General features: G+C 44.2%; 1 protein-coding gene across 2 annotated transcripts in view; it reads left to right on the top strand.

Annotated features, from left to right (window-relative positions):
• The first annotated feature begins 337 nt into the window (after window positions 1–337).
• KPNA6 (karyopherin subunit alpha 6) overlaps window positions 338–7215 on the top strand; it is a 21430-nt gene continuing 14552 nt past the window's right edge. The window contains exon 1 of one of the 2 annotated variants that reach the window (XM_026863369.1): window positions 338–493. The gene's annotated coding sequence lies outside the window, so the exon portion shown is untranslated. The remainder of the gene's footprint in view (window positions 494–7215) is intronic. The other variant, XM_026863371.1, reaches the window with a different exon arrangement.

The raw sequence follows: 7215 nt of genomic DNA, 5'->3' as shown, positions 1-7215 counted from the left end.
GATGGAGAGCGCGGTCCCTGGGCCGCGCTGGGGCGGGTAAGGGCAGCGGCGGGGTTACTTAGGGCTGTGGTAGTCGGGTTCTGGGGTGGTTTCGGGGGCTCTTTCTGCTGCAGGCACCGAGGTAAAAGCCTGCAGAGGCAGCGGCGGTGGAAGGGCTCTGCGGCGATTGAAGCGGCATCAAAGCGTCTGGGGCATACTGTCACATCTCTGATCCTGGGCTCGTTTAAATTCTGAAGTTTGTAAGAGTTTAGGACCTAGCTCAACTGTTCGCTGTTCTAATAACCCAGCAGGGCCTTGGCTCTTGTAGGTTTCTTAAAATAAAACTTCAGCTCTAGTGTCAACATAAACTTACCGAGGTGATCCCTGGGCAGCGTGTTGCCGTGGACGATATAAGCAAACGTGTTTCCTGACACTGTGCGGGAAAGGGGAGTCTGGAGGAGTTTGTCTGCACCTTTATGAGAATACAACTAAATATACTTAAAGGTTCAGAGAGGTAGGTGATAGCTCTGTTAGCTGTGAATAAATCATAACTGGGTATTATCCTTCAGAGGGTACTCCAATAACAGCAGACTTTTTTTTTGTCAGTTTTGATGTAGCCTGAAGTTGAAGCTCCCTACTCAGGGAGGAGAGATGTCTTCTTCCTGAGGCTTCAAGTAGTAAGACAGGGTTTGAACGGATGAGGCGAATGGGAAAGCCTGTAGCATATTCTCTATAAAACAGAGTAAGGATTCTCTGGGAAGTAAGGATTAAGTCCCATCAATTAAGTCACCTGCAATATTGTCTTTTAACCAGACTTGCCTTCAGAAGTCTTAAAAATGCCCTGTGGGGTAGGATGCTGCTTGATCAAAATGAGCTCATCAAAAAACTCTCCTGCAGTCTTCAAACCCCTCCTGTGATGTTCCAGCAAAAGTTAGTGGCCACAAGTCTTGTGTATGCAATGGCTGCAGCACCTCCCAGTCCAGAACAGCTTTTAAAACTTGATTTATAGTTGGAGATGTGAAATCTTGACTGGCAACTTTGAGTAGAAAAATGTCCTCGGGCCTGTTGGTGAATGTCTGAAAACTGTCTGTGTTATCTGGAGCGGGGAACGTTCATGCAAAGGAGCTTCCCATCCTTCCCCACCACTGCCTCCCCATTTCGTCTTGGAGTTTGAAGCAGGCATTTTTCTGACAGTGAGAATTTAATGCTCCCCTCATTTGAATTATCCTCATCTAACTTTTTCTTAACTTTTTAAACAAACTTAAGACTACTTTCTCTTTTTTTTTTTTTTTTTTTTTTTTTTTTTTTTTTTTTTTAGGTTAATAGGATGAAATGGTGGCAGCATAGCACTGTTACCCCTTCTTGTGTGGTGCAGGTTGAGGGTGCTGTAGTATTTGTAAGCAGTTGGGATCTTGGTCTCGCCTGTGTTGTTAGAAATGCTCATCAGTTTGTTCTTCATTTGCTATGTAAATGACATGTTTAAATGCCTTTATAGTGCTCTTTAGCCTGTGGGCCAGTATGTAATGCTCGATTCTTAATAAAACTTTTGTGGCTCGAGAATTTAACTAGTGATCTGGCTATTTTGCTTTGTTTGCTTGTGTTCAGGACAGCAAACATGAACTTTGTATAGGGGAGCTCGATCATTAAAATAGTGTAGTAGTGAAAGTACTAATTCCTTCAGCCTTTCAGCTTTAAGCTATTGTGCTAGCGAGTTTCAGATAAACTCAAATTTGCTTAGCAAATCAGACAGTACTGTTGTTTCTGGAGCAAAGCACATGTTGGGAAGGATGAGCTTGTTTGGAATTTTGTAGCCCTCTGTAATGGTCTCTGACTATTTCTGGTTGTTTTTAACCTCCTGTAATTCTTGTGGGTCAAGTTGAAGAGTTTAATCTGTGTTTTAAGAACTATTACAAAGGACTCTCTGACCTCAGGTGACAGACTATTGTACTCGATCAGTCCACTCTTAAGGAAATGGGAATGTTTCAGAATACGTAAATCAGGTTGAAGAGGACTTGACGCCGCCAAACCTCAGATTTTTGGGAGGGGATGAAAAGACCAGGAGGAGGTAGAATGGAAATTAACGCATCTTGAGAGCTGGATTGAGGAATAAGCGGGTGGTTCTTACATCAGGGCATGGATAGCCTAAAAGGAATCCTAACCTTAGGCCGACCCTAGTGAAGGACAAGTATGCTGTAGGACTGTTAATTCTTCCCAAAGAGAATTTTTGCTTTTCCCTTCCCCCTCCACAGCCAGCACCATCAGCGAAGCTGTTGCACATTCCAGTAGTGATGTCGCATCGCTGGCTCTTGGTAGCTAAACCAGAAGGGAACGAGCCAATGGTGGCTGCTGCCCCAGACAGCCGAATAGCTGCGTGGATAAGTGTTTGACTAGCACAGCATGTCCTGCCCGCGGAGCGCCCGGCCGGGGCACGGCGGCAGCCTGGGTTTAAGACGGCTCTGAAAGAGAACTGGCTCTGCGTGTGTGCTTTTTTTTTTTGTAGTAAACACTCAAATAACCTGCATGAGAACATAGGCGCAGCAGCACAAACGTGCAGTACAGACCTGCCCAGTGACAGGAGGACAGAATTTGGCTGCTTTTCCAGGGTTTATCAGCAGCTGGGGTAATTCCCGGGCTGTTGAGGAAAAGCCTTGTGTTGCTGCTTAATTAGACAGGGCTTCTTATGTAGTTGTTGTTCTCCTGTAAGTGCAGCTGTTTAGCTTCTTTTTCCCTCTGTTGTTCTCTGAGCAAATGAAGTGATATTTTCTTTTATTCACTGCAAAAGTGACATGTTCAGTATAAGAATCTGTTCTTGGCTAATTTCTGGTAGCATTTCAGAGCTGTTTTTATACAGTGTGTACATGTAATTCAACTACTGTGTGTTTTATTATAACCAGCTTCATTTAATTTGTATTTAAGTACAGATTATTTAGGCTTCTCTTGTGATGATTTCGGCTGAAATCATAAAGTTGTCCTGGACACGCTCGTTCTAGAAGAGAATCTTCTAGAGACGTTAATAGGTCCCTGCCTGTAGCTTCTGTCAGGGGGAGCCTTTATGCTGTGTTGTGAGTGCTTAAGCTTTTCAGAATTGACTGAAGGCACATCTACAGAGTGCTGTAAAATGCATGACGTTTTGGAAGAATTTTTGTTTCTGTTCTCAAAGTTAAGGAGCTCCTTCACAAATGGGAGAGAGAAGGAACAAAATTCACATAAGCACTTTCTACATTTTCAAGGAAACGGTCAGTTAATGGCGATATACTTGGCTAGGTAAAGAGAGAGACTTCAGATTTCGAAACACTTCGGAAATGTCTAACACTGTTTTGTTGTCTCTGCCTTCAGTGGTCTCTTTGATCACTTAAAGCAGCAGCTTTGGTGGTGGTTTGACAAAGTAAGAGCTAGCAAGAGGATGAAGGTAGAAACGGCCAGAGATTTTCTTTTCAGTTGTAAGTAGGTGATAGCAAGGAGAAACTGTTCCAAACTGACATGCCGTACGTAAATGCTGAATAGAGTTTCCAGGGTTCACTGTCAGCGTGTTCTTGTGAGCTGTATTGAGTAGCTGACTACAGAAATAACAATTTTTTTTTTTACAAATGATAACTATTAAGCCTTATGGAGAAATGCGGGACCATGAAGCAATGCCGTGTAGTAACATCCACTGCCCTCTTTTGACTCGGGTGTGCAGCCTCAGAAGAGGATTGGCATATTCTTACAGGCCTCTCCTCCCCAGATCAAAAAATATCACAAATATTTTGATTTTTTTTTTTTTTTTAAAGAAATGCCTCAGTAACTGTAGTTGGAGATAGCTTGGATGTCACATGTAGTTTTTAACATTGTCGGGGGAGATGACTAGAATGTTAAACCTCTCATGTAGCACTGCTGGCTTGTTCTTCTCAAGGTAAAGTTCATTTTCTTTGTGTGATCCAAACTGCTCTGTTGTCTACTACTACTAAATCAGTTTACTTCAACTGTTTTCCCCTCCCGGAGGGCACAGTGTTGAACTCCTAGGCATTCTGTTGAACACGGACCCTCAGGGAAAGACACCTCCCAAGCTTGCTGTCCTGGTGACTTGGGGACGAGTCCTGTGTTTCCCCCTCAGTGTCTGAACCTCCTGGCACCCCGGAGCAGGGCAGTGACTTATGTGACTGGGGTTTATCTCCCTGCAACTTGGCCAGCCTGAGAGGACAGGAGGAGACCAAGGGCAGCAAAGAGCAATAACCGTTCCCGGTGCTGCTGGGAGATCTTTTTCTTGCAGCAGGAGTGTGATGCTGTAGGAACGTGTACGTAGCTCAGAGCCCGTAACTGGGGAGGCGGGAGGAGATGGGAGGTTCCTCGGGGTTTTCAGGTAAGTGTATGAAATGGAGAAACTTTCTGCTGGGTAGGAGAAACACAAAGAATATCGTCAGTAAAGCTCGTCAAATGAGACTTAGTTCACTGAGTGTGTTTTTGCTGCCGCTCATCAAATTTAGGGAGGGTTTAATTGTAACTGGCCAAGGTTATACTGTCACAGGGAGAACTTGGGTTGGAAGGGGCCTTTGGAGGTCATGTGGCTCAGAGCTGGGAAGCTTTGAAATGTACCTAGTGGGCACTAATTGGCAGATCAGTGCTGATAGAGTTCATCAAGTGTATCCGTTTACACTTGCATAATTCTACTACCCTTCTCCACTCCAAACACGCAGCTGTCAGCCTTCCCGGCTGGCCTGGCTTTGCCTTAGGTACGTGTCTTATGCCCAGCAACAGAACTGTAATAGATAGCTTACGAAGATTACCTTTGTGAAAGGGTGTTTTGGCTTAAAAAAGGCCTTGTCAGATCTGTCAGTGTAACTGTTTCTCTGCTCTGTCACTTCGGTCTGACTCAGCAGCGCAAGTCCTGATTTAGGCATGTGAGTCCCTGCAGTGACTCAGCTCAGAGGCTTTAATCAGCAGCTGAAAAAATGTTTGAAGCAAAGGCTTTCTGTAACGCAGAGAAATGGGAAGAGTGTCATCTGGAAAGATGTAAGGTTGGGTTTCTGATCCAGTAACATTAAGAAGCTGTTATAATCTTGGCGTGGCAGTAATGACCCTGGAATTGCAGATTTCTGGCTGAACTGCTGTAGCTTATTTTGGCTTTTGCACAGACACTTGCATGATTTGAGTGCTCTGCTGAGCCTTCAAAGTCAAGCTTTCATGGGGTTTTTCCCTTCTTTTAAGTGGTAATACTTTATCATTCAGTATGTAAGGATGAGTTTGGCAACCTGTACTAATAATTCTTTGGTTTACATGACAACTGGGGTATGTATTTTTTTTTTCCCCTCAGTGAAGCCAACAGAACCTATGGCAGGAGCTAAATTTCTTCCATCTCCTGAGGGAGGTTCCTTTGCACAAGGAGTTGAAGAGAGGATTCTCATCTCACAGAACACCTGAAGTCTTTCCCAGTATGAATTATTAACTTAATAAAGCCTTGCTTTGGTTTTAATAGACCAATTTTGATCAATAATTAGATTCCAAAGGTGTTAGCATTAAGAAATTGTCAGCGTGGGGACTTTTCAATGTTTATGCCAAGCTATATGCTGGGAGGCATGGTTCTGTAATGCCTTTAAAATCCCACTTAGGCAATTTTTCTCTCTGGGGACACTAAGGAAGAATCATGGAGAAGTTGATTGGTTTCATGTGGGCTTTTAGTACTGTGAGTTTTGAGGATGTAGGCAAACAGTTTTCTAGAAGGAGTTATAAAGATGTGTTTTAACTCACCGATGCTTTGCAGTTCTTGTAGATGTATCAATACCGGGTCTACATGTGTGTTTAATGTGGACCAAGAAAGGCAGCTAATTGCTTCGTGCTCTGAAATGAGCTTAGCAGATCACTGCAGCAGCTTCCTCGTGCCTGGTTAACATGAGGAGAGTTACTTTGATATTGGCCTTGTCTTTCTCTGGCTCAGGATGATGGACGTGCATCTAAACTCGTGTTGCTGGTTCAGTCTCAGTCCTTCTTTGTAGCTGGTCAGGTAGTGGCTTTATCAGCTGTCAGTAAACTGGAGTTAGACTTCTCTTGAGCATGTCACCCTGCATAGCCACTCGCATAGCTTCTGACACTTAGTACGTGTTCCCTTTTGGCCTTTCTGCCAAGTTTTCCAGTTGCTGTTGTTTTCCTCAGGACAGAGTTGTTCCTCTGAGCCAGGACTTAGCAAGTGCTTTGCTTTGTACTAAGTCTTACACCTGCCTGGCATCTGAGGTGCCTGAGCAAAGCTTTACATAGCTCTGCTTTATTAAAGCAAGTCATCAAACATGTACAAATGGATTTCAGAATTTGTCCGGCAGAGCCAGAGTTACCTGCTGTTATGCGTTCAGGATATACAAATAAATCTTCATATATGCAGGCTGATAATCCTTAGATCTATTTAATGTTAGCACGGAATTTAATATCTGATTTGGCATCTTGGGGCTAATAGTTGGCATGTCTGATTGGAGGTGCAGAAGCTTGGATGCTCAACAGGAGAACTATTGAAATGCAAATATTGTCACTTTGTGAAGTTGCAGTGAATAAAGTTCAGTAATGCAGGAAGGTACTCGGCTACAAAAGGCACCAACTTAGGGAACTGTGGGGTCAGGGGAGAAACAATACTTTGTCCAAGCTTGGTCAGAACAGTATTTTAAATTGAGTCAGTATTGCAGGTCTAAGTTTACTGTTTTCTTGAGTGAGCTCTGTGAGGTTTTGGTGAACAGCAGATTCTCAAGTGTTTGTGTTTAGAAACTGTTAAAACTCCCATAGATTGTGGAACTGTTTGGTCTGAAGAGATGGGCCGAAAGCTCTGCAGACTCAGTTTTTTAATGCAATACAGGCTTTTACCTCTGTGGTTTTTAATTCTGCCCTAGGGAAGGTGAGTTGGACTGAAGCGCTTGTGGTGCGGGTGATGCACACTGAGCCCCTCTGTAACCAGTGGTCAGGAATGGCAACACACTGCCGAGGAAACGGGGACTTCAGAGGGACTTCCAGTAGCCAGTTCTAACTGACCAGTGAAAAAGGAAAAGGTAGAGATTGTATGGTTCTGGGGTGGTTTCGGGGGCTCTTTCTGCTGCAGGCACCGAGGTAAAAGCCTGCAGAGGCAGCGGCGGTGGAAGGGCTCTGCGGCGATTGAAGCGGCATCAAAGCGTCTGGGGCATACTGTCACATCTCTGATCCTGGGCTCGTTTAAATTCTGAAGTTTGTAAGAGTTTAGGACCTAGCTCAACTGTTCGCTGTTCTAATAACCCAGCAGGGCCTTGG

The sequence above is a fragment of the Athene cunicularia genome (genome assembly GCF_003259725.1).
Source record: "Athene cunicularia isolate RWA chromosome 23 unlocalized genomic scaffold, athCun1 chr23_part1, whole genome shotgun sequence".
NCBI lineage: Eukaryota > Metazoa > Chordata > Aves > Strigiformes > Strigidae > Athene > Athene cunicularia.
The sequence above is the reverse complement of the archived record's forward strand: the minus strand, read 5'-3'. Positions and strand labels throughout refer to the sequence as shown.